The following is a 23,326-nucleotide window of genomic DNA, read 5'->3' on the forward strand; positions in this document are numbered from 1 at the left end:
CATCAGAGTGGGGCTGAAGCAGCCTGATATACGCAGCGAAGCAAATCAGCGGTCCAACAGCCACATGCAAGGTTGGGAACAGGTGTAACTCTTACCCGATCAGCGATCTCCTTCTCTGAAAAACAACAAATAAGCAAGGGTGAGTACTTACGTACTCAGCAGCCCACCTTCACCCGCGGAATGGGGAAATCAGATATAATGCATGGAATATGTGGAGCTCAGGATATTTTGCAGAAAGGGCAATATTTGATGCAGGGTTATTTGTAAAATATTTTATATTTTTCAAAGTGCATCCTATCCCAAATGAGTAGGAAGTTTTTTTTCAATATAGAACAAAATCCCCAGGACTAAACCAACCAGGTATCTCAGCAGTTTCTCACTGGTTTTCATTTTCAAAAACAGCTACTGGACTTCCCGTCCACCATAGCTCACGGCTCAACCGCCGGACCTTTTAAAACCACTTTTCAAAAGCATTTTTGGAAAAAAAAACACTAATTGTCAAATCCATGCCATGACTCATCCATATCAGTAAACGCGGACTATTCGAATAGGTTTTTAAACTCTGCGCAGAGGTGTACACTTTACCCACTAGTCCGGTTTCTGCAATCTCACCGTCGTAAGATCCGAATGCCGAATCTCTCTCTTTCCTTGCACGTCCTTACCTTAATGATTATACCGGAAGGAGTCAGGCCACCACCATGCCCAAACCGGACAAAACATTCCATCTCCTTATCCTCCCGGTGCTCCCCAGCCATCATAACCCTGGGGTTTGGACCATACAAGTTTAGATCAAGTGACTGCCCATACAGTCTCGAGTGGTTGTACTTGATAAAAGTATAGGTAAGGAGTGATGACAAATTGGTCCTTAGGCGAGAGGGACAATCCTTCATGCTCACACATAAACCAGCTGAGTCATCACCTTAGGCCCTCCCCTAAACCAGGGAGTCCCTGATCATCCCGCTCAAAGGTGATAAGGGTGACAACCCTTCATCATACCCATTTTGAGAAGCATTTTCTTTTGAAAACCCACACCTTTTCTCAAATCATTTGTGACAAAAATATCAAGGAGTATAAAGATTGATTGCGGCAAAAGGCTAGGTGGCCATAATAACTTGTCTCAAAATTATATCATGCATAAAATAACAGGTTGAGGATTGTGGTTGAAAAAGCATAGGTAATTTATGCACCAAAGGGATCCAGTGAGCTTGTCGTTGCTTAACCAGCGAAGGGGTGAGAGCTCACGGAACTGGCTTTTGGCTCCACCGTCTGGCGTATACTTGCAGATCCGGCCTTCATGAGACGGCATGAATGCTCTGATAACTATGCAACATGAACAAGCAAACATACAAACCAGCAAGTATATCAACAAATATTTAGTACAGTGGTCAGAATAGCGATATATGGATGGGTAGAGACTTAAGAAGAATCTGTGTCATGTGGTGTTGTGATATTACTGGTGGTGGAGTGGAGGTGCTTACCAGGAGGGTGGATTGTAGGCGAAGCGACACTATGCGTGTAGCCGGTGGAGCAGAGTAACTGAGTGGGTGGGGGTTTGCCTTGGCTGAGGGTGTTGAGTGTGTGGAGAGGGAGAGGGTAGCTGGGTGTATGTGGTGTAGTACAGTAGAGTTCACTGTTGGTGAGAATAGTGACGAACAAATCATCTGACTTAGTTTGAACAGGGAAATTATAGGCAGAATATGAGACAAGAGTATTTTTGGAGTTTTCTGGAATATGAACCATGCTTAAGGGATGGCATGGTTGGATGGGGAATAATTTGGTAAGAATTTAGAAACAAGAAGTATTGGAATCTGAGTTTGGAAGCCTAGCTCGAAAGAATCTCAAAGTTAAGCGTACTCAGCTTAGAGAAATCTGGGATGGGTGACCAGATGGAAAGATCTTACTGGAAGGAAAATCACAGTCACTGGAGTTCGTATGACTGGATTATTGGTCTGGTAGGTCTTAGGTGAGCTGGACAGCATGATGGATGAGCAGCTGAAATCTGGGGTGATCGGATGATCGATGAATAGCAATGATGAATAGTAACGATGGAATAGTAACAATAGATGTCATCAATGAATAGTAACAACAAATAGTAATGGTGATGAATAGTAACGGTGAATAGTGATGGTGAATAGTCGTATGACCGAACGATGAATAGTGACTATGAACGAACGATGATATAGGATCTATGAACGAACGGGCGAATGATCGGACAAACGAACGATTGGAATTTCGGCAGCATAATGGCTGAACAAAGATTATTTGGACGAACGAACGGACGAACAATGAATAGGGACTATGAACGAACGATGAACGATGAATAGGAACTATGAACGAACGAACGAACAATCGAATGATCGAATGAACGAACGATCGGAATTTTGGTAGCATAACGACTGAACAAAGATTATTTGGACGAACGAACGGACGAACGATGAATAGGGACTATGAACAAATGATGAATGATGAATAGGACCTATGAACGAACGGACGAACGATCGAATGATCGGACGAACGAACGACCGGAATTTTGGCAGCATAACGGCTAAACAAAGTTTATTTGGACGAATGAACGGTCGAACGATGGACGAATGAACCATGAACGATCGGACGAACGGTCGAATGATCGGACGGACGAACGAACAAACTAAGAACAGGTGGATGAATGATCGAAGAACGACCGAACGATCCTTGTGCTAGTGTGTGCTTGTGTGGGAGATGGAGTGGGCGTGTGGGGGGGGAAGAGAGTTGCCATGAAATGGCTTGGGGTGGCTTGAGAGGATGCCCTTGCCCCTCTATTTATAGGCTTGGTGGGGGATTAGGGGGGATGCGAGGATTAGTGGGAGGATGCGAGGATTAGTGGGAGATAAGCATGTATTAGTCATGTATAAGTGAAATTAGCTTATAGAGCTCAGTGTATGACACCAGAGGCGTATGTATACGTATGAGCATGAGGAAAATTATGGAAAAAATATTTGTAGGGACTTCAAAATGATTCTGAAGGTATTTCTCAGGAGGAAAATATTTTGAGGAATGTCGGTGGAATCTTTAGGCAATATTTTTGGAAAGAACTTGAAGGGGATCACTAGGGAAATATTTGTAGGATATTTTGAGGAGGATTTTGGAGAGAATATAGACCACTATATTTTATTTGTTGATATCAACTCGCAAACAAACATTTTGAAATGAAATTTAAAATTCATTTTGAATTTAGAGCGAGTTTGAGAAAAATTCAAGATTTGAATTTTTGGGTGCTACTCTAGCCGTGCTTACGGTCATGAGCAGCTTGGACCCTCACATGATTAATTTATAGAATTAAATTCAATTCATCATTTCCATCGCATTGGGATTATACTTTTATTTATTATTACTATGGTTTGGTATTCAGTAACACTAGTAGCTGCTTATAAAATTTTGACCAACTTATAAAAGCAATGCTCAGCTTCAACCTTTATTTTGTTGATCAGCCTTACACTTCCCATGAACTCCCACCTTTGGTGAGTTCTTGCCACATTATTCCCCACAACTTGTTGAGCGATGAACATGTGTGAGCTCACCCTTACTGTCTCACACCCCCACAGGAGAAGAACAGGTGGTTCAAGAGGAGCCACACAGCGAGGAGTTCGATTTGATCTAGGTGGCGTCTCCTAGTTAACTTTGTGGCGCCAAGGATGGACATTAGTTCGATTTATATTTATAATTTATTTTGTAAGACTTCTGCTATGTAATAAGTACTCTGATTATAATGTGACATTTATCTCTATACACTATGTTATTATATGTGTTGTCTTCTTTGGCGCATATATGAGATGCACCCGACTTTGTCCCTTAAATCCGAGTGTGACATAAGGGGATGAAGAGCTTAGCTCCAAAGTCGTTCCTACGGGGATGCGGAGCTAAAATACCACCTAAGTAGAAGGTGAAGAGACCCCAAAATCATTCCTAAGGGGATGCATAGTCTTACTTTTACGAAGCATTTATGCACTAACATCTATTGCACCATATCATCACATTATATTGCGTAGCATCGCATCATTCATCATCTCGCATCATCCGAAACAGTGGAAAAAGAAGGTAAATTGCTCCTTCAAATATGTTATGAGTTTAAGTCTATCTTTGACAAAGAGTTATGCAAGGATGTATCAACAATGCAAGATCTTTGCCTTCGGCAACGGTATTCTTATGCAAGATCTACGGCAAGACCTTCAAGTCTAATAAGTCGCTTCGGCAGAAAAGGGAATTTTTTCTTTATGAAGCGTGGAAAGAAGGAAAGGTGTTTTTTCGTATGTGGCTCAAAAACGGTACGTACGAAGATTTCACGCTCCACAAAGAAATATATTACATCATTAGATATACATATAGTTGACAATTGTTTCATACATAACAAAACATCATACAAAAATTCTACAAGTGTTTTAATAAACAAAGTCTAATCATCCTCTTTTAAGACTTTATCAGCAGCTTCGTTCAGAAGCATGTTCACAGCTTTGTCAATGGCTTCATTAGCTATTCTGATTACATTAAGAGCGCCCTTCAGGGCTGGATCGGCCTCTGGGTCGTACAGCTCTGGAGGAGAAAGTTCCGCTACATAAAATGTAGTTTTGTCAGATACAAAGCTAGAGCACTTACGAAGATATACTGCGACATAAACATACCTATACGCCTTTCTCGCTCTGCAGCTTCGCCAGCTTGCCTCGCTTCCTCTAAGGCTCGATGGGTTTCTTCTTCATTTTGTATGATAGCTTCATTTAATATCTCCCTTCCACCGTTCATCCACACTTCAGAGTACAATTTCTCGCCAAGGACAGTAGCTTCAGCTGAAGCCTCCTTAATACCATTGCTGAAACTGAGAATTCTGGCTGAATTACTGCCTTTGCATGCTTGCAGCCAGCTTTTTCAAGGAGAGAGACAGCTCCTTGGGTGTCGGCGAAGGCGCAAAAATCTCCTCTATCACTAAGAATTTCATCAAAAGCTTTGACTTCACCACCGATCCATCGGATAACCCCGTCAGGATCACCACTGCTCGGTAGAGAATGCGCCAACTTTAGCAAACCTATTTTTAAACTTCTTGTAGCATTCTATAGCATCATTGTAGCACTCCTCTTTTACTTGACGAAGCTCCTCAACATTTTTTTGAACTCTCAAACGCAAAGTATTAGATATCTCGTGTTTCGCTTGTTCAACGTTAAAGTTTTCGGTGATCTCACCAAGCTTCTTCTCCAGTCCTTGCACTTCGGACCTATGCAATCCCACTTGAACAGATAGAGCATACTCTAAATCAACAATACACTTCGCATCTGCTTCTTTCTTCTTTTCAAATTTCTCCATTTTTTGTTCTCCCTCAGAAAGGGTAGACAATTTAGCTTCGCTAGATTTTTACCTCTCAACTAAAGAAAGTAGGATTTTGTCCTTCTCAAGGGCCTCATTCTGAAGTGTTATGACTTCCGAGTGCAAGTTTCCGAAGGCTATCCGAGTGCTTTTGACTTCAGCATCTTTCTGGGCCTTCAAAGTATTGCTAAGAATAAGACCCTGCCAAACAAAAAACATATAAATAATAATAGTAAGTATTACCACAAATCAATTACCATAAACCTACCTAACAAAAATCAATGTATACAGTAATAAAAATATACAAACCTTCAAGTTGTTATAAGTAAGGTTGTCTTCAAGTTGATCCTTCGTCATTGCAGATAGTCCAAGTTCAAGCTTCGGATAACCTATGTTATCCATCATTTCTCGGCAAACATTTATCTCCATGTTGTCTGGTAGACAGTAAAGGAAATCATCTTCGTCATTTCCTCCATATACTAAGGACCCTCAGGGATATTTCAGGTCCTTTGCATAATGTTGCACTTCGGCAATTTGCTCTTCTGATAATTGTTTCCCTGAAGCATGGCGAACAATATATTCCAAATCGTCTCGAGAAGGCACTTCAGGTATAGGCGATGTTAGCTTTTTCAGAAGACTTTCCTTTGCTTGCTCCACTGGCTTAGATCCCGAAGGTCCAGCTTCAGGGTAGGTAGGAGAAGCGCTTGCAGCAGCTACCACTACTTTTTCAATATTATCCTCGGAAGCTTAAGTAGAAATAGGAGTTGGCAGCTTCGAAGATTTTAGAACAGCGTTTAAAACACTAGTCATTCTCCTCCCTTTCCTAGGAGTTATTGTTGTAGCAGTTTTTAACTTCGGCAACCCCGTCATGGTTGGGGGACTCTGCAGTTTCGGATGCTCTTCTGTCTTTGAGCTCCCTACTTCTGTTCCTTCTAACGGAGTGACAGTAGCTTTGGCAGTCACAACAGCTATTATCTTTGAAGCCGAGGAGGTAGCTTCTGCATATTCAACAATTTTCATCTTCTCTACAACAGGCAACGTGCCAGCCTTCTCTAAAGAGTGCAGCTTCGGCCGGTGAGTCAAAATGTTAACCCTTTTTAGCTTCGGCGCGACGGAAGAGGTCGAAGTTGCGATTTTCCTCTTTGCTCCTTGTTTCCGAGCGGGAAAGCAGTAGTCATGATAAAAAAATTCGATCACATCAAAAACTCTGTTTAGTCTCCTTTTGCCTCGAGCACTGAAGGCAGTGTTCATTGCTTCGTCCTCTGCCTTCATAAAAGCCCCCAACAACTCATCACTAGTCACCTCAACGGCTTCAAGCCAGTCATCATTCGGCTCGCCAAACTGACTTCTGTAGCGATAGGTGTATCTCAGATAAACTAGGCCACCTTCGCTGGAGCCAGCAGCGGTGTCCTTCGACATCTCCCAGTCATTAACAAGCGGCCATACTTTATAAGCAATGTGCTCCTAAACCAAATATCTGGTGCCGATGTAAGTACACATTGTGTTGAAGGCCATCAAACATGCTTGTACCTTGTTTTCACTTGCGATCAGAGGCCTCCTGATGCCAAAAAGTGATCGTATAGGGCACTGGATTATGCCCCTCACATCCTCCCTCTTACTCAGATCATTCTTGACATAAAACCATTGCTTCATCCAAGAGATTGGTCATTTTTTCCGAAATGTTGGCACATAACACCTCACATCATACCGTTACACAAAACTATAGCATCTGAAGTTGTTATGATATTGCTCTTTCCCAACTGCCTTCGTCTCGTAGGACAATTCGTGAATATTGCAGAAGTAGTTGGCATCCGGCTCCAGCCCTTGGTTCCTCATAGCCCAAATGAAAGTTCTAACTTTAATCAAAGCTTCGGGAGTAAGCTGATGAAGGTATATTTCAAATGTATTCAATACTTCGACTAACACCTTATGTAAGGGAAACCGAAACCCAGCCTTCATAAAACTTTTGAATACCACCACTTTGTCTGCTTTAGAAAGAGGAACAATACTCTCTCCTCCAGCCCTCACTATGGATATATCATGAAAATATTTGCCCTTCATCACTTCAATCTTCCCATGCTTAACAGTGGAATTTTCGAAAACAACATGACTTGGTATCCATGGCCGTTCTTCGGCATCTTTGTTCTCACTCTCAACATCAAAACTCTCGCTGTCGCTTGAACTCCCAGACAGCCCAGCTATCATCTCGTCAGTGATTTTCTCAACATTAGTCCTCTCCATGGCTTCGTAGAAACCAACGAGCGTGGGGTCCACGCTTTTCTTATCTTCAGCCATTTCAGCGACGGTTACAACAGAAGGCCAAAGTTAAAAAAACAATTGTGGTCACAGAGATGGAAAGCTAAAACGACAAATATAGCACAAAGCTTGATAGCACGAAAAATATTTCCAGCGCAAAAAGCCCTTGTATATATACACAAAGCACCACTCAGCGGTGAGGCATGCAATGCAGAATGATTCGCTATTCTAGTGAAGGGAAGATGTTTTTTCGGAAGTTTGGCTAAAGGCCTTTGTTCTTTTCGTAGTCTGAATTTGTTACAAAGAAACAAACTAATACTGTGAGGGGCTACTGTTGGCAGCCTTCCTCTTCTGAAGGTCCTCAAAAACACGGCTAACCATTTGCTTTCAGCATACTACTGAATATTACAGGAGCTTCATCATCAGAAACGCTTCGGTACAACACAAGAGGGGCGAAGAAAACTTCGTCTTACAAGCTTCATCACGGTGAAACAGGTAGACAACGTGGCTTCAGCACAACGAAGAGGAAGTACAACGAAGCATGATTCATCAATTTGGCTTCGTCATGACCAAGCAATGAGACAATGCAAGGAGAAGGTGTTGCTCAGATTATTAAATAATAATGGTTGAGGGTATAAATGTATTAGCGTACAAACCCTTGCGACATTTTGTAAACTCTGTATGTAATCATTGAGGGCATAAATGTAATAGCGTACGAACCCTTGCGGTTGCCTATAAATAGATGAACAGTACCCTCGTCCTGTTCATGCTAGATTGTAATCGCCCTCGCGTCAACACCTTCAAACAAGTCGAAGGTATCAATGTAATATAAATTTTGTCCATGTGTATATCATGAAATAGACATATGAATGAATGGATGGATAACATACATTATCTCTATAGATTCTTATTCTCATAAATGATGAAGGTGTGTCCTTCATGACCTTCGTCTGAAGAACATTATATCCGAAAGGCGATAATGCTTCGAAGGACGAAGGTCCTTAATCTTTAACGATTGTGTTGCCTTGTTCTGGATTCACAACATTTGAGAATAAGTGACCAACATGGTGTACTGTTCCTTTCTGTTTCAAGAGTGTTGAATGTATGTTCGCACTCGCCTAGATAACGGTTCGTTCGCGGAATCCGAGGAAGTTGCGGGAGAAGCCCCTGAGCAGAAGTTGTTTGGTGAAGGCAAGTGTCCGCTGACTCATTTATGTCATATTCACATAATATTTCATTTCCCCGCATTACATAATTGAAAACTAAGGATTGACTAGCTTTCTATTTACCTTGTCCTTGATTACCTTTTGAGCTATTATGGTTAGCTTTATGCTAGTGCTCCATTTTAATCAACGAACATGATGAGATACATTTATGATACAATGATTCACTCTGGTTGTGATTATGAACTTCTGGCACTTTTAGGGTGTTCGGGTTGTTTCTGAGTACCTCTCCGTAAGGACCTATTCATTGAGAGACTGAAAGGGAAATATGCCCTTGGGCCATTTCTATTGTGTTTTGGTGATTAGATGCTCAACACATATTGTTATGTCTATATATGAGTGAAAAGTTAAAGAGATGCAAATGGAAAAACAAGGTATGATTCTAGCTTTAGTAAATTGTTTTTGGTACTAACATTATTCTACTAAGTGCTAGGAATCTTCTCAAATAAAGAGAAATCGAATTGAAGAAGTTTGGCTAAGGCAAGCCAGACTTGCATCAGCCTGCGATGCACCAGACTGTCCGGTGTGCACTAGATAGTGTCCAGTGCCTAGGCTGGCGCCCCAGCAAACTGGCCACTCTCGGGAAAAGTTGAGGGCGTCGCGGCTTTAATTCACCGAACTATCCGGTGTGCCAGTCATGCCCACGCCAACGGTCGGCCGCGCGATCAGCGTGCGACACGTGGACTTCGCCAACGATCACCAGGTCGCAGCAGACTATACGGTGTGCCATCGAACTGTCCGGTGTGCCACGGGGGCCAGTGGCTGCAACGGTCGGCTTCACCAGATAAGGAAGGGTATCACACACTGTTCACTGTCCGGTGGTGCACCTGACTTTCTAGTGCGCCCATGGACAGAAGGCAACCAGAGCCTTCCAAATGGAACTCAAACGGCTCCTAACTGCCTTGGAGCTATAAAAGGGACCCCTAGGCGCATGGAATAGTACACCAAGCCTCTATTGAACATCCTTCAATGACTAGACTTGGCAAGCATGCATTTGATTCATTGCGATAGAGATTTTGAGCACTTCTTTGAGCCGTGACTCCGCTTCGTTGTTTTTGTGTGCTCAATTCTTGACTTGTGTGTGTATTGTTGTTGCGACTCTAGTTCTTGGGTGTGTTTCTATTCCCTCCCTTACTCTTGAGGTTATTGTGATCAATCTTGTAAGGGTGAGAGACTCCAACTTGTGGAGATTCCTCACCAAGGGAATACTTGAGAAAAGGAATAAAATTGTGGTACTCAAGTTTGATCTTTGGATCACTTGAGAGGGATTGAGTGCGCCGAAGGAGGTCACCACAACTTGGAGTAGGCATTGACCGAACCACGGGATAAAATCACCGTGTCACTTGTGCATCTTTCTACTGTGATTGTTTTCTTTCATAGAGTTCTCACATATTCACTTGCGCTATTGTTCCTAAGTTTAATACATATCTTAAAGGAACAATCAAGTGAAGAGTTCTCTTCTCTCTACCTCTATTCATATCAACTTGGTTTTAATTCTACTAACACTTGTTATAAACCAAGTTTGTCTTGTTTAGAGTTGATTTATTGTTGGATTACCTGTTCCCCCCTATAGGTGCTCTGAATTGGTATCAGAGTCGTTCTCTTCATCAAGGGACTAACCGTTTGAAGAAATGGATCCTAAGGGAAAGGGGAACATGATCAACGACAAGGAAAAGGAGACCCTCTATGTTGATGAGCCAAAAGGTGACAAGCCCACCAACTCAGGCTCAAACAAAAAGAGGAAAGATGGAAAGAAGAAGAGGCACATCAAGAAGATCATCTACTACGATAGCGATGCCTCCTCTTCTTCACCAAGGGATGACGACGACGAAGACTCATCCACGAACAAGAAAACGGTTAATCAGAATTATTCATTCGATTATTCTCGCATGCCATACAATTCAAATGCACATTTATTGTCTATTCCACTCGTTAACCCCCCACTTTGATGGAGACGATTACTCTTTTTGGAGCCGTAAAATGCGTAGTCATTTATTCTCTCTCTCTCGATCCTAGCATTTGGGAAATAGTGAAAAATGTAATGCATTCTGATAGTAGGGATAGTCATGTATTCATTAACGAGCAAATTCATAAGAATGCCCAAGCTACTACAATGTTGTTAGCATCTCTATGCAGGGATGAGTACAATAAAGTCAGCGACTTGGACAATGCCAAGCAAATATGGGACACCCCCAAGATCTCTCATGAGGGAAATGACACCACCATGATTACAAAGATGGAATTGGTGGAAGGTGAGCTTGGGAGATTCGCCATGAAAAGGGGAGAGGAGCCAACCGAAACATACAACATGCACAAGACCCTGGTGAACATGATCCGAAGCTATGGGAGCACAAGATGGACGGATCATGATGTCATTCGACTCATGCTAAGGTCATTTACTGTTATTGATCCTCATCTTGTAAACCTTATACGTGAGAATCCTAGGTACATCAAGATGACACCCGAGGAAATTCTCGGAAAATTTGTAAGAGGGCGCATGATGGTAAAGGAAGTTAGGTGCGTTGATGACATTGCCAACAGACCACTCCCACTAAACGAGCCGAAGCCCACTGCCCTCAAGGCAACAAGCAGCAAGGACACGCTACCTAACAAGGTGGCACAAGTGGAGGCTGCAGGGCTCAACGAGGATGAAATGACGCTTGTAATCAAGCGCTTCAAGACCGCTTTGAAGGGACACAAGGAATATCCTAACAAGAATAAATCAAGGGGGAAGCGCTCCTGCTTCAAATGTGGTAAGTCTGGTCATTTTATAGCACAATGTCCCTGTCCCGATAATGACAATGACCAGCCACAAGAAAAGAAAGAGAAGGAGAGGAAGAAAAACTACAGGAAGGCGAAGGGCGAGGCGCACATTGGCAAGTAATGGGACTCTGATTGTTCTTCATTCGACTCCGACGATGAAGGACTAGCAACCTCCGCCTTCGACAAGTCCTCCCTCTTCCATAATAAACATCACACATGCCTCATAGCTAAGGAGAAGAAGGTACGTACATGAGATACCCCCAAGTACACTTCTTCTAATGATGAGGAATCTAATGATGATGTAGACTATAGTGATCTCTTTAAGGGTTTAGATAGATCTAAAGTAGATAAAATCAATAAATTAATTGATGTCCTTAATGAGAAATATAGGTTGTTAGAAAAACAAGAAGATATTCTTTATGAAGAACATGATAAACTTGTTAATGATGAAAAATCTCTTGATTTAGAAGTTAAGAGAAATGAACTTCTTTCTTCTGAATTATCTTCTTGTAATGATTCTATATGTAGAAAAAGTGAATATTACTAGTTCATCTGTGGAGCATGTGTCTATATGTAATAGGTGTAAAGATTTTGATATTGATGCTTACAATACTCATCCTTTTACCATTCTTAAGTTGAATAACGATGTTGCAAATCTTAATGCTCAACTTAAGACTTGCAAGAGTGAAAATGATAAAATAAAATTTGCTAGGGATGCCTACACCATTGGTAGACATCCATCCATTAAGGATGGACTTGGTTTCCAAAAGAGCATCAAGAACTTAACAAGCCAAAGGACTTCCAATCTCGTCAAGGAGAAAGGGAAGGTTCCTATGGCTAGTATCACTCATTCTTCTCATGATAGAAAGAATCATGCTTATTTGTGTGCTCATGTTAAGAATGCCTCTAACATTGCTCATCATGATAATTGTTATAATCATGTTGTTTTACCTGAACATCATGATGCTATTTTTGATTCTCATGCCATGTTTGCATACTCTAACTCTTTTTATGTTCATGGTAGGAGTAGATCTAGGCGCCATGTTCACCATGTTTTTTCTCATGTGCCTAGAAATGCATCAAGTGGTCCAACTATGCTTTATCATACTCATGATGCTTCACTTGTGCTTATGTGCAAAAATAATAAAGTAGTTGCTAGAAATTTAGGGCCTAATTGCAAGAGAGACAAAACTTGCATCTGGGTTCCAAAGTCTTATTTGACTAACCTTGTAGGACCCAACAAGAGTTGGGTACCTAAAACCCAAGCTTAAATCATCTTGCAGGTTTATGCATCCGGGGCACAAGCTGGATTATTGATAGCAGATGCACAAAACACATGACGGGGGAGAAGAAAATGTTCACCTCCTACATCAAGAACAAGGATTCCCAAGACACGATCATCTTTGGAGATGGGAATCATGGCAAGGTCAAAGTTTTGGGGAAAATAGCCATCACTACCGAGCATTCAATTTCTAATGTGTTTTTAGTAGAATCGCTTGGTTACAATTTACTTTCTGTAAGTCAATTATGTCATATGGTATATAATTGCTTATTTACAAATATTGATGTATCTGTCTTGAGAAGAAGTGATGGTTCATTAGCTTTGAAAGATGTATTAGATGGCAAACTTTATTTAGTTGATTTCACTAAAGAAAATGTCGATCTAGATGCATGTTTAAGAGCTAAGACTAATATGGGCTGGCTCTGGCATCGCCGTCTAGCACATGTTGGAATGAATAATCTTCATAAGCTTCTAAAGGAAGAACATGTGTTATGACTAACAGATGTCTGTTTTGAGAAAGACAGACCTTGTGCAGCGTGTCAGGCAGGGAAGCAGGTGGGAACTACTCATCCAGGCAAAAATGTGATGACAACGTCAAGACCTCTGGAACTCCTCCATATGGATCTCTTCGGGCCCGTTGCTTATATTAGCATCAGGGGAAGTAAGTATGGTCTTGTAATTGTTGTTGATTTTCCTGTTTCACTTGGTTATTCTTTTTGCAGGATAAATCAGAAACCCAAGGTACTTTAAAGCGCTTCCTAAGGAGAGCTTAAAATGAGTTTGAGCTCAAGGCGAAGAAGATCAGAAGCGACAATGGATCTGAATTCAAAAAATCTTCAAGTGGAAGAGTATCTTGAGGAGGAAGGTATCAAGCATGAGTTCTCTGCTCCCTACACACCACAACAAAATGGTGTAGTAGAGAGGAAGAACATGACGCTCATCGACATGGCGAGGACAATGCTTGGGGAATACAAGATGCTTGTGCGGTTTTGGTCAGAAGTTGTAAACACAGTGTGCCATGCCATAAACCGGCTCTATCTTCATCGCCTCCTCAAGAAAACGTCTTATGAGCTTCTAACCGGTAACAAATCCAATGTTTCGTACTTTCGTGTATTTGGAAGCAAATGCTACATCTTGGTTAAGAAAGGTATACATTCGAAGTTTGCTCCCAAAGCTGTAGAAGGGGTTTTTACTAGGTTATAATTCAAATACAAAGGCATATAGGGTCTTCAACAAATCGTCGGGTTTAGTTGAAGTCTCTAGTGATGTTGTATTTGATGAGACTAATGGCTCTCCAAGAGAGCAAGTTGATCTTGATGGTGTAGATGAGGATGAAGTTTCAACGATCGCAATGAGGACTATGGCAATAGGTGATGTGCAACCTCAGGAACAACAAGATAAGGATCAACCATCTTCCTCAACATTGGTGCAACCCCAACTCAAGATGAGGAACAGGTACCTCAAGACGGAGGCATGAGTCAAGGGGGAGCACATGAAGAAAAGGATAAAGAGGAAGAAGTACAACGTGCACCTCCAACTCAAGTCTGGGCCACCATTCAAAGAAACCATCCAGTGGATCAGATTCTGGGTGACATCAGCAAGGGAGTAACCACTCGCTCACGTTTAGCTAACTTTTGTTAGCATTACTCTTTTGTTTCTTCTATTGAGTCTTTCAGGGTAGGAGAAGCCTTGCAGGATCCAAACTAGGTGTTGACCATGCAGGAAGAGATCAACAACTTCAAGAGAAATGAAGTATGGAGCCTGGTGCCATGTCGAAAGCAAAATGTTGTGGGAACCAAGTGGGTGTTCCGCAACAAGCAAGATGAGCACGGTGTGGTTACAAGAAACAAGGCTCGACTTGTGGCATGATGTTCTTGCTAGTTGAGGGATTCCATGGATGACGCTGCTTCCCTTTGTAAAGATATTATATCCTCACCTTAACCAACATGGTGTCTATCATTACACTTCGTCACATCCCACAACGGTTAACCAGGTGTCCTTTACTGACTTCCCAACTACGGAGTGGTTGAGCTGGTGTCAGTCTCCACGCCATGACGGATGACGTCCGTGTCCTGACATGCTTGCTCTCATGCCATCATTTGGGCTCCTTGTCTATGTCAGAGTCTTGCGTGCATGTTCCCATTACCATAGTGTCCAAAATAGTATGATCTATAGAGTTTTGGACCTACATGGTCATGCAAAGTATTCAACCCATTGTTCCTAATTGAGCAAAGTGAAACTCTAGGGCAAAGTCGTCTAGTCCCTGGATCCTTAGAGGTTGGGGTCAGGCTAGTCAAAATTCTAGGGTGAAGTTGTCCGTCCCCCAGACCCTCAGAGGTCAGGTGTTAGATGAGGCAAAACTCTAGGACAAATACATTCAAACTCTAAACCCATAATTGGCGGGACTCAAGATTCAAGGGAGGCAAAAATGTTTTATTTCCTTGTTCCCTCATGGTTGGAGGTCAGACAAGGTGCACCCTTCTTAGCGGGATTGGATGAACTAAAGCGGTTGGAGATTCATCATCTTACGTCGATCTCAAGCCATGTCATGCTCATGGTCTTCACCCCTGCCATGTCATGCTCATGGTCTCCGCATGTGACCATACCCGTTGGTAGAAGTTCATATTCATGCACATGCCCGTTGGGTTTCGAATATCCATTGGATATGACATAGACAATCATTTTCAACAATTCAATAGCATAATTAATCAAATTTCTTTCCAATTCACCATCATACGCAATTTAAAACTTGATAAAAATTATACAAAGACACATGTCCTTTAGCAAGCAATATTCTCAATACGACAACAAATACATGTCTTGCACTATAATAATAAATTCAAAGTTGGAGTATTTGAAACTTGACATTACAAGCATAGAGGAGGATCTCAGACCTCCCTGTATACTCTCAACACGACAACAAATACATGTCCTCCACGTGTACCATCCGGACCCCTGCATGAGGATCTCGGACCTCCCTATATGCTCTCTAGACCCCAAGTAATGGGGACCAAGACTTCAAGCAAGCATGCGCTTTTGATCCCCACTCACCGCTCGAGTAGGGGTCCGGTGCTGTCACGTGGCCCGGCATGTGGCACAAGCCTTCGGCTAGAAGCAAGCTCACCCACCCGCATTTAATGCAAGTAGCTGACGCATGCAACAGTGCACAGGGCATGGGCAGGCTTTTGACAGGTCATGCAGGCCCAAATGACCACATCCTGCATTACCGAGGCGAGCGGTTGTGTGTTGCGCGCATGGGCCCCACAATAGCTCGCGTGTTATCAAGGCAGGCAATTGTGTCTCAGCGCCGTGCGTATGGGCGATGTCCATCATGAATCACTATAGGCTTGGGCAAAGCACCCTTTGCAGCTCTGACAGGAGGTGACAGCTCGGGTCTGTCACCATAACTTTGGCGCACGTCAGCATAACCAGACCCTACGCACGTCAGCATAACTGTTTCCACTCAGCAGCTGACTCGTGCTGACGGACTAGGCAAAGGCGCACTCGGTCAGAAGATCCATGCGAAGGCCTAGGGAGAAGATCTATGTCTGCTACTGCATTTAATGCTCCATGTTGTATATTATTTAATACTAGATTGTTGGGCCCACCTATCTATACCCAGCACCCCAGTATGTGCCCCCTTGGACTATAAAAGGGGAGGCATATGCGATATGAACTCTAGCTCATAGAAGCTTACAAGTAGTCAAACATCCTCAGCAATACAACTCACAAGTGGACGTAGGGTATTACGCTTACGCACGCCTCGAACTCCCCCACCATAGCTTCTATTGCTCGCGGCGGCGGCGGCGCGTTTTGTGTTGGAACGCTCCACCTTCTCACCGATGCCACCGTTGCATGGGATCTCAGCGTCACGCGCGGCCCGGGTGAGGACAGCGAGGTCGCGACACCTAGGGCTAGAAAATAAGCTCGAGGCTCATGAGCCGGCTTGAGCTCAGAGTGGCTCGGCTCGGCTCGCGAGCCTCGAGCGAGCCGAGCCGAGCCTGTCTTTTGGGCTCGTTCCGGCTCGCGAGCCAGCTCACGAGGTGTGTCAAATTACTTAATATATAGAATAATGATGGATATTGGCTAATTTTATAGATTGTCAGTTTGTTCCATAGCGATTCATGATAGATATATGACAATTAATAATTTAGATTACTCATAATAATGAATGATATCTATACATTTCATATTTATATACTAATAATTCACTATATAATGCAATTATATAATATCAGGGTGTGGCTCGCAAGCCGAGCCGAGCCTGTTTCCCAAGCTTGTGAAATTGACGAGCCGAGCCGAGCTCGGCTCGACTCGTTTCCAGCCCTAGCGACACCCATCGAAGAGGCGAGCTACGGGCACATGGCAGCGATAGAGGAGTGGAAGGTCGGCCCTGAGCCCGAGTCGTCTAGGTCGCTACGGCGAAGCGCACCTAGGTGAAGACGGCGGAGCACATGCCATGTGAAGACGGCAGAATGTGCGATCGACATGGACCCTGTAGTGGCTATGGCGGCTGTCGTCGAATCTGAGGTCGAGTCCAGCTGTGGCCGAAGGATCCACGAGATTGACGCGCCCGTGACGGCCATGACCAAAGATCCGTGCCCACGATGACTGGAGATCTGCGTCCGTCCCCCCTGTAGATTGTTCCCCCCTAGATAGGTGTAGCATCGCCACCGCTATCCTCAACTATTTCAAGAAGGTCTATGGCCACGTCAAGCCCCTCCTTAAGTGATCCAACACTGGCATCGATGAGTTCATCACATTCGATCTGGTCTACGGGCCCTAGGTAGGTGCTCCCTCCCCCGCAAATTTGGCCCAATGAGTTCATCGCCTGTATCTCAGTCATGACTCGCCTGAGGCCAACCTCGGGTGGGAGACGTAGTCACGGCTCGCCCGAGACCAACCTCGGATGGGAGAACACAGTCAAGACTCGCCCGAGATCGCCCATGGGCGGGAGAGGCAGTCACGCCTTGCCTGAGGCCACCCTCAAGCGGGAGACACATTCACGCCTTGCCCGAGGCCGCCCTTGGGCGGGAGACACAGTCATGGCTCGCTCGAGGCCAACCTCGGGCGGGAGACATAGTAACGCCTTGCCCGAGACCATCTCTGGGCTGGAGATGCAGTCACACCTTGCCCGAGGCCACCCTTAGGTGGGAGACGCAGTCACGTCTTACCTGAGGCCAACTTCGGACGGGAGACGCACTCACGGCTCGTCTGGGGCCAACCTCGGGCGGGAGACACAGTCATGGCTCGTCCGAGGCCTACCTCAGGCGGGAGACGTAGTAACGGCTTGCCTAAGGCCACCCTTGGACTGGAGACGCAGTCACGGCTCGCCCCGAGGCCACCCTCAGGCGGGAGACACAGTCAAACGGGAAATTTGCTCTCAAGTACGTCAACTTTGAGTGCCAGGTGAAAAAGAGACAACAAATTTGTCAACCTACATGTATAAATTGATGTAATTATATTCTTGTCATTTGTATACTGGGACTGGAACGAGAGCGGCCCGCCGCCGAGCGCCAGCAGCCCGACAATGCCGACGAAGAGGCCCTCGTTGTCGTGGTCACACCCGATGTCCACGTTGTAGATGGGGGTGGAGTCCGCAATGTGAACGTCTCGGTGGCGAAGTCGCCCACGGTGTAGGAACCGTCGCCGTAGGCCACCTCGTAGAGGCAGGCGCCCATGGCGTTGCATCACACCGCGGCGTCGAGGTCTCGACAGCGTGAGGAGTCACAGAGAACAACGACGTAGGAGGCGGAGAGGGACGAGTCGAAGACCGAGTCGGACACTGTTACATATGAATCTCTTCTTTATTTCGATCATGTATTATCGACTTAAGATTTGCCTATTTCAATTAATAGTAACATTGAGTCAAATTTTGGTCATTCGAAATGACAGGCTTTGGCATCACTAAACAACAACCTATACATGTATAAGTGTCCCTGTAGCACCCACGGGTATATATATAGGTCTGTTTGGCACATCTTATTTTCAGCTTCTTCAAAGATTTAAGTATATGTGTACTTTTGGGCTGTGCTAAAAGGGCCAACACGAGGCACAACATTTTTGGCCCGATGCGAGCACAACACGGTACGAAGTTTGGCGGGCCAGGCCAAGCACAACACGATATAAGGGCCGGACTATGGGTCGAGCATCGAGCCCAATGGACGACACGGTCCATGTAACTATCGACCCCCTTAGACCCGTTGGGCGGTCCAGCCCATTAAAGGCACGACCCATTTAGGGCACAACCCATTTAGTCCATCGACATATATAAGTAGTTCTATAACGGTTTTGTAATAATGTAATGAGATGTTTGAAGTTCTATAATCGTTTTATGGTTGTTGTCTTGTTCTGTAATGACAGGCTAGAGTTTTGTAGACTGTAGTTCTCAATGTTTACAACAATTTTATAGCTATTTTATCTATATTTGAAGGTCTATACTTATTTTGTTCTAAATTTTGCATGGGTGCTTTAACAACCCAACATACCTAATGGGTTACTGGGTTGCCGTGCTAAACGGGACGACACAACCCGTCTAAAGTTTACTGTGGTGTGCTATGGGCCGAGCATTAAGCCTGTGGGTCGGCACGGTACAACCCGATGTGTTAACCGTGTCGGGCAGGCCTATAAGTGAAGCACGAGCCTAATCCTTTCGAGCCATGGGACGACCCGCACGACACAATGTACACCTATAGATTTAAGCAAAAACTATGCTAAACAGGTAGCTTTTGGAGCAGCTTATGAGTTTAGCTGCTTATCAGAATGAACTAAAAGCAGCCAACAAACAGAAGTTGCTTTTCACCTACTTTTTAGACAAGCTGCTTTTTCAACAAGGAGTAGCTAGGGATGTAATATGGTTCGGAAAATATTTGTCCGAATCTGAATTCGAAGATAGTGAACACTGGTTCAGATGGAATTTTCGGATATCCGGATTTTTTGGATAACATATACGAATACGGGCATCCTGTTCGGATATCGAATTCGAATACAATATGTCTGATATCCATTGGATATCGAATATCCAAATATCTTCTCGGATAAATCTTCTCGGATATCCGGATATCTTAACCGGATAACTGTGTGCATTTTGTTGATTTTTTATAGAAAGAAATTAATAATACACAAATATCATCAGAAATTCATGAAATTTTATGGAGGCATAACATATGTCCACATATAATCCTCTAAAATACTTGGATCATAAAATCCACAATATGTTAGTGTTTCTTTCATTTCACTTTCACTCGTTGCGTGAATTACACGTGAAATCACTCTAAGTATCCAAATCTTAACATAATCAATACTTTATTCTAACTATGATATATGTGGAATTATGTTTTACACGGTATCCAACAAAAAATTCGTTAACGACAATATTCGTATCGACTAGTTTCGTATTCAACACACATCTATTCATATTTATATAAAAACATTCGTATTCGTATTCGTATCGTAGCTATCTATATTAGAATTTGAATACAAAATAAAATATAAAAACAAATATAGTTTTAGTGAGATTTGTCCGTATTCCATCCGATGCCAAAGAGGACCATAGTCTGGATTAAAATCTCTACTACTTATTAAGGCGGTAAGGGGTAGGCTACCATTCTGTGTTCTGACATTCCCATTCCCCCCTCCCCGCACTGTCTTTCTCATTCTCCCCTTCCTGCAAAGCCCATTCCCATTCCCGGCTATCATTCCGTGTTCTGCCAGTGTTCTACCATTCCCATTACCCCTCCCCGCACTGTCTTTCTCATTCCCCCCTCCCCGCAAATCCCATTCCCATTCCCACGTGCATCACACGCCTAGCTAAAATTAAATTAAAAAACACAAATGTGGCCCCAATAGGATTCGAACTTGCGACCTCTCAAGCAAATATGCTCGTAGCTACCACTACACCACATGTGTGCTTATGTATATATCTGTTACAGTAAGAATATCTACTACATCTCTCCCAAAGCCCACACAATGTGTAGTAGCAGATAATTATCAACGAGATTCCTAAATTATATTTTTCGATGGAGAGAGTAGTATTTAAAAAAGAGCCTTGCATGCAATTTCTTTTGTTTGAATAATGTTTTCAACTTAAATTCTTTTTTACTAGGTGAGTGCCCGTGCGTTGCAACGGGAATATATAGTGGCATGATAACTTATATACAAAATGTGTCTTATATTGTTATAAGAAAATGTTTCATAATTCATTTTTTATCCTGGCCATACATAAATTTTGTTATTTTAATTTAGTTGTTTCACTACTACATTGCAACCATCAGTATCATGCAGACTACGATATATGCCATGATTTGCATGGTCTCATCATTGAAGAGCACGTGCTACACCTGCTTGTAGAAGTTCCCTCATTGTCAGTCATCAGGTATGCATCACCATACACGCTTGCTTAAACAAAAAAGGCAAGTGTATGTGTTTCGAAGAGAATTAAAGGCATGCCGACACAAAAGCTACCCCGACGATGGCGAGTGGTCATTGATGTCTGTCCTCCTCTGTGTCACCTTTGGCACCAATATGACGCCACAATCCTTGATATAGTAGTCGTCGAACGCGCGCGACATGATGAGTACCAATGACTTTTGGCTGGGCTGCCAAACGAAGTGCACCCCGGGCTCATCAGCAAGGTAGTACACCGAGCCGTTGCACCACCGGATGTGCTACTCCTCTACATACATCTTATTTGAGGACACTCACACAACGTCAGCAACGATCGTCATCCCAGCGCACAAGAATTCATGGTCGGTCAGTAGCGACTTACGTGGCAGGTTGAGCTTCAGGTGGATGATGAGCTGGATGGCGTGATGACGCCGTCATCGGATGCGGTGCCCAGAACAACCCAAGAGTTGCTGGCGTTAGCGACGACCATGAGGTCCCCCTGTTTGAATATGGATAGCGCGGTGCAGCCGCTCTGGACCGCGTCCAAGCGGCGGCTGCGCTGGAGCTTGCCGAACATAGCGGCGCATGCTGCCATGTAGGACTGCTTCCAGAGGTCAAACTGGCAGTCGTCAAGCTTCTTCTCGTCGTCGATGAGCGACACCAACGCGAGCGCCTCCTGCCAGTGGTGTTTGTTCGGGGTTTCCAAGTAAGAAACATGGATTCATTTTTGGCGTTGGTTTATGAAAATGACTCACAAGTCAGATCCATGGAAAAATATTACGGAGAATAAATGTCACACATATAAAAAAGGAATTTAAGTTGAAAACATTATTCAAACAAAAGAAATTGCATGCAAGGCTCTTCTTTAAATACTACTCCATCCATCCAAAAATATAATTCAGGAATCTCGTTGATAATTATCTACTACTACACATTGTGCAATGATAGCAGGTGGGCTTTGGGAGAGATGTAGTAGATATTTTTACTGTAACAGATATTGACATAAACACACATGTGGTGTAGTGGTAGTTATGAGCACATTTGTTTGAGGGGTCGTGTGTTCGAATCCCATTGAGGCCACATTTGTGTTTTTTAATATTTAATTTTAGCTAGGTGTGGGATGCACGTGGGAATGAGAATGTGCTTTGCGGGGAAGGGGAATGAGAAAGACAGTGCAGGAAGGGAGGAATGGGAATGGCAGAGCACGGAATGGCAGCCGGGAATGGGAATGGGCTTTGCGGGGAGGGGAATGAGAAAGACAATACGGTGAGGGGGGAATGAGAATGGTAGAACAGGGAATGGTAGCCTACCCCTTACTGCCTTAATATGTAGTAGAGATATGTGTGACATTTATTCTCCGTAATATTTTTTCCATGGATCTGACTTGTGAGTCATTTTCATAAACTAACGCTAAAGATGAATCCATGTTTCTTACTTGGAAACCCCGAACAAACACCACTGGTAGGAGGCGCTCGCGTTGGCGTCGCTCATCGACGACGAGAAGAAGCTTGGCGACTGCCAGTTCGACCTCTGGAAGCAGTACTACGTGGCCGCATGTGTCGCTGTGTTCGGCAAGCTCCAGCGCAGCCGCCGCTTGGACGCAGTCCAGAGCGGCTGCACCGCGCTGCCCATCTTCAAATAGGGGGACCTCATGGTCGTCGCCAACGCCGGCGACTCTTGGGTTGTTCTGGGCACCGCATCCGATAACGGCGCCGTCACACCGTCCAGCTCATCATCCACCTGAAGCTCAACCTCCCACATAAGTCACTACTGACCGGCCATGAATTCTTGTGCGCTGGAACGACGGCCGTTGCTGACGTTGTGTGAGTGTCCTCGAACAAGATTTATGTAGAGGAGTAGCACATCCGGTGGTGCAATGGCTAGGTGTACTACCTTGTTGATGAGCTCGGAGTGCATTTCGTTTGACAGCCAAGCCAAGAGTCATCGGTACTCGCCATGTCGTGCGCGTTCGACGACTACTATATCAAGGACTATGGTGTCATCTTGGCACCAGAGGTGACGTAGAGGAGGACCGACAACAATGACCACTCGCTATCGTCGGGGTAGCTTTTGTGTCGGTCTGTCTTTA

The sequence above is a fragment of the Zea mays genome, chromosome 4, assembly GCF_902167145.1.
Source record: "Zea mays cultivar B73 chromosome 4, Zm-B73-REFERENCE-NAM-5.0, whole genome shotgun sequence".
Taxonomy (NCBI): Eukaryota; Viridiplantae; Streptophyta; class Magnoliopsida; order Poales; family Poaceae; genus Zea; species Zea mays.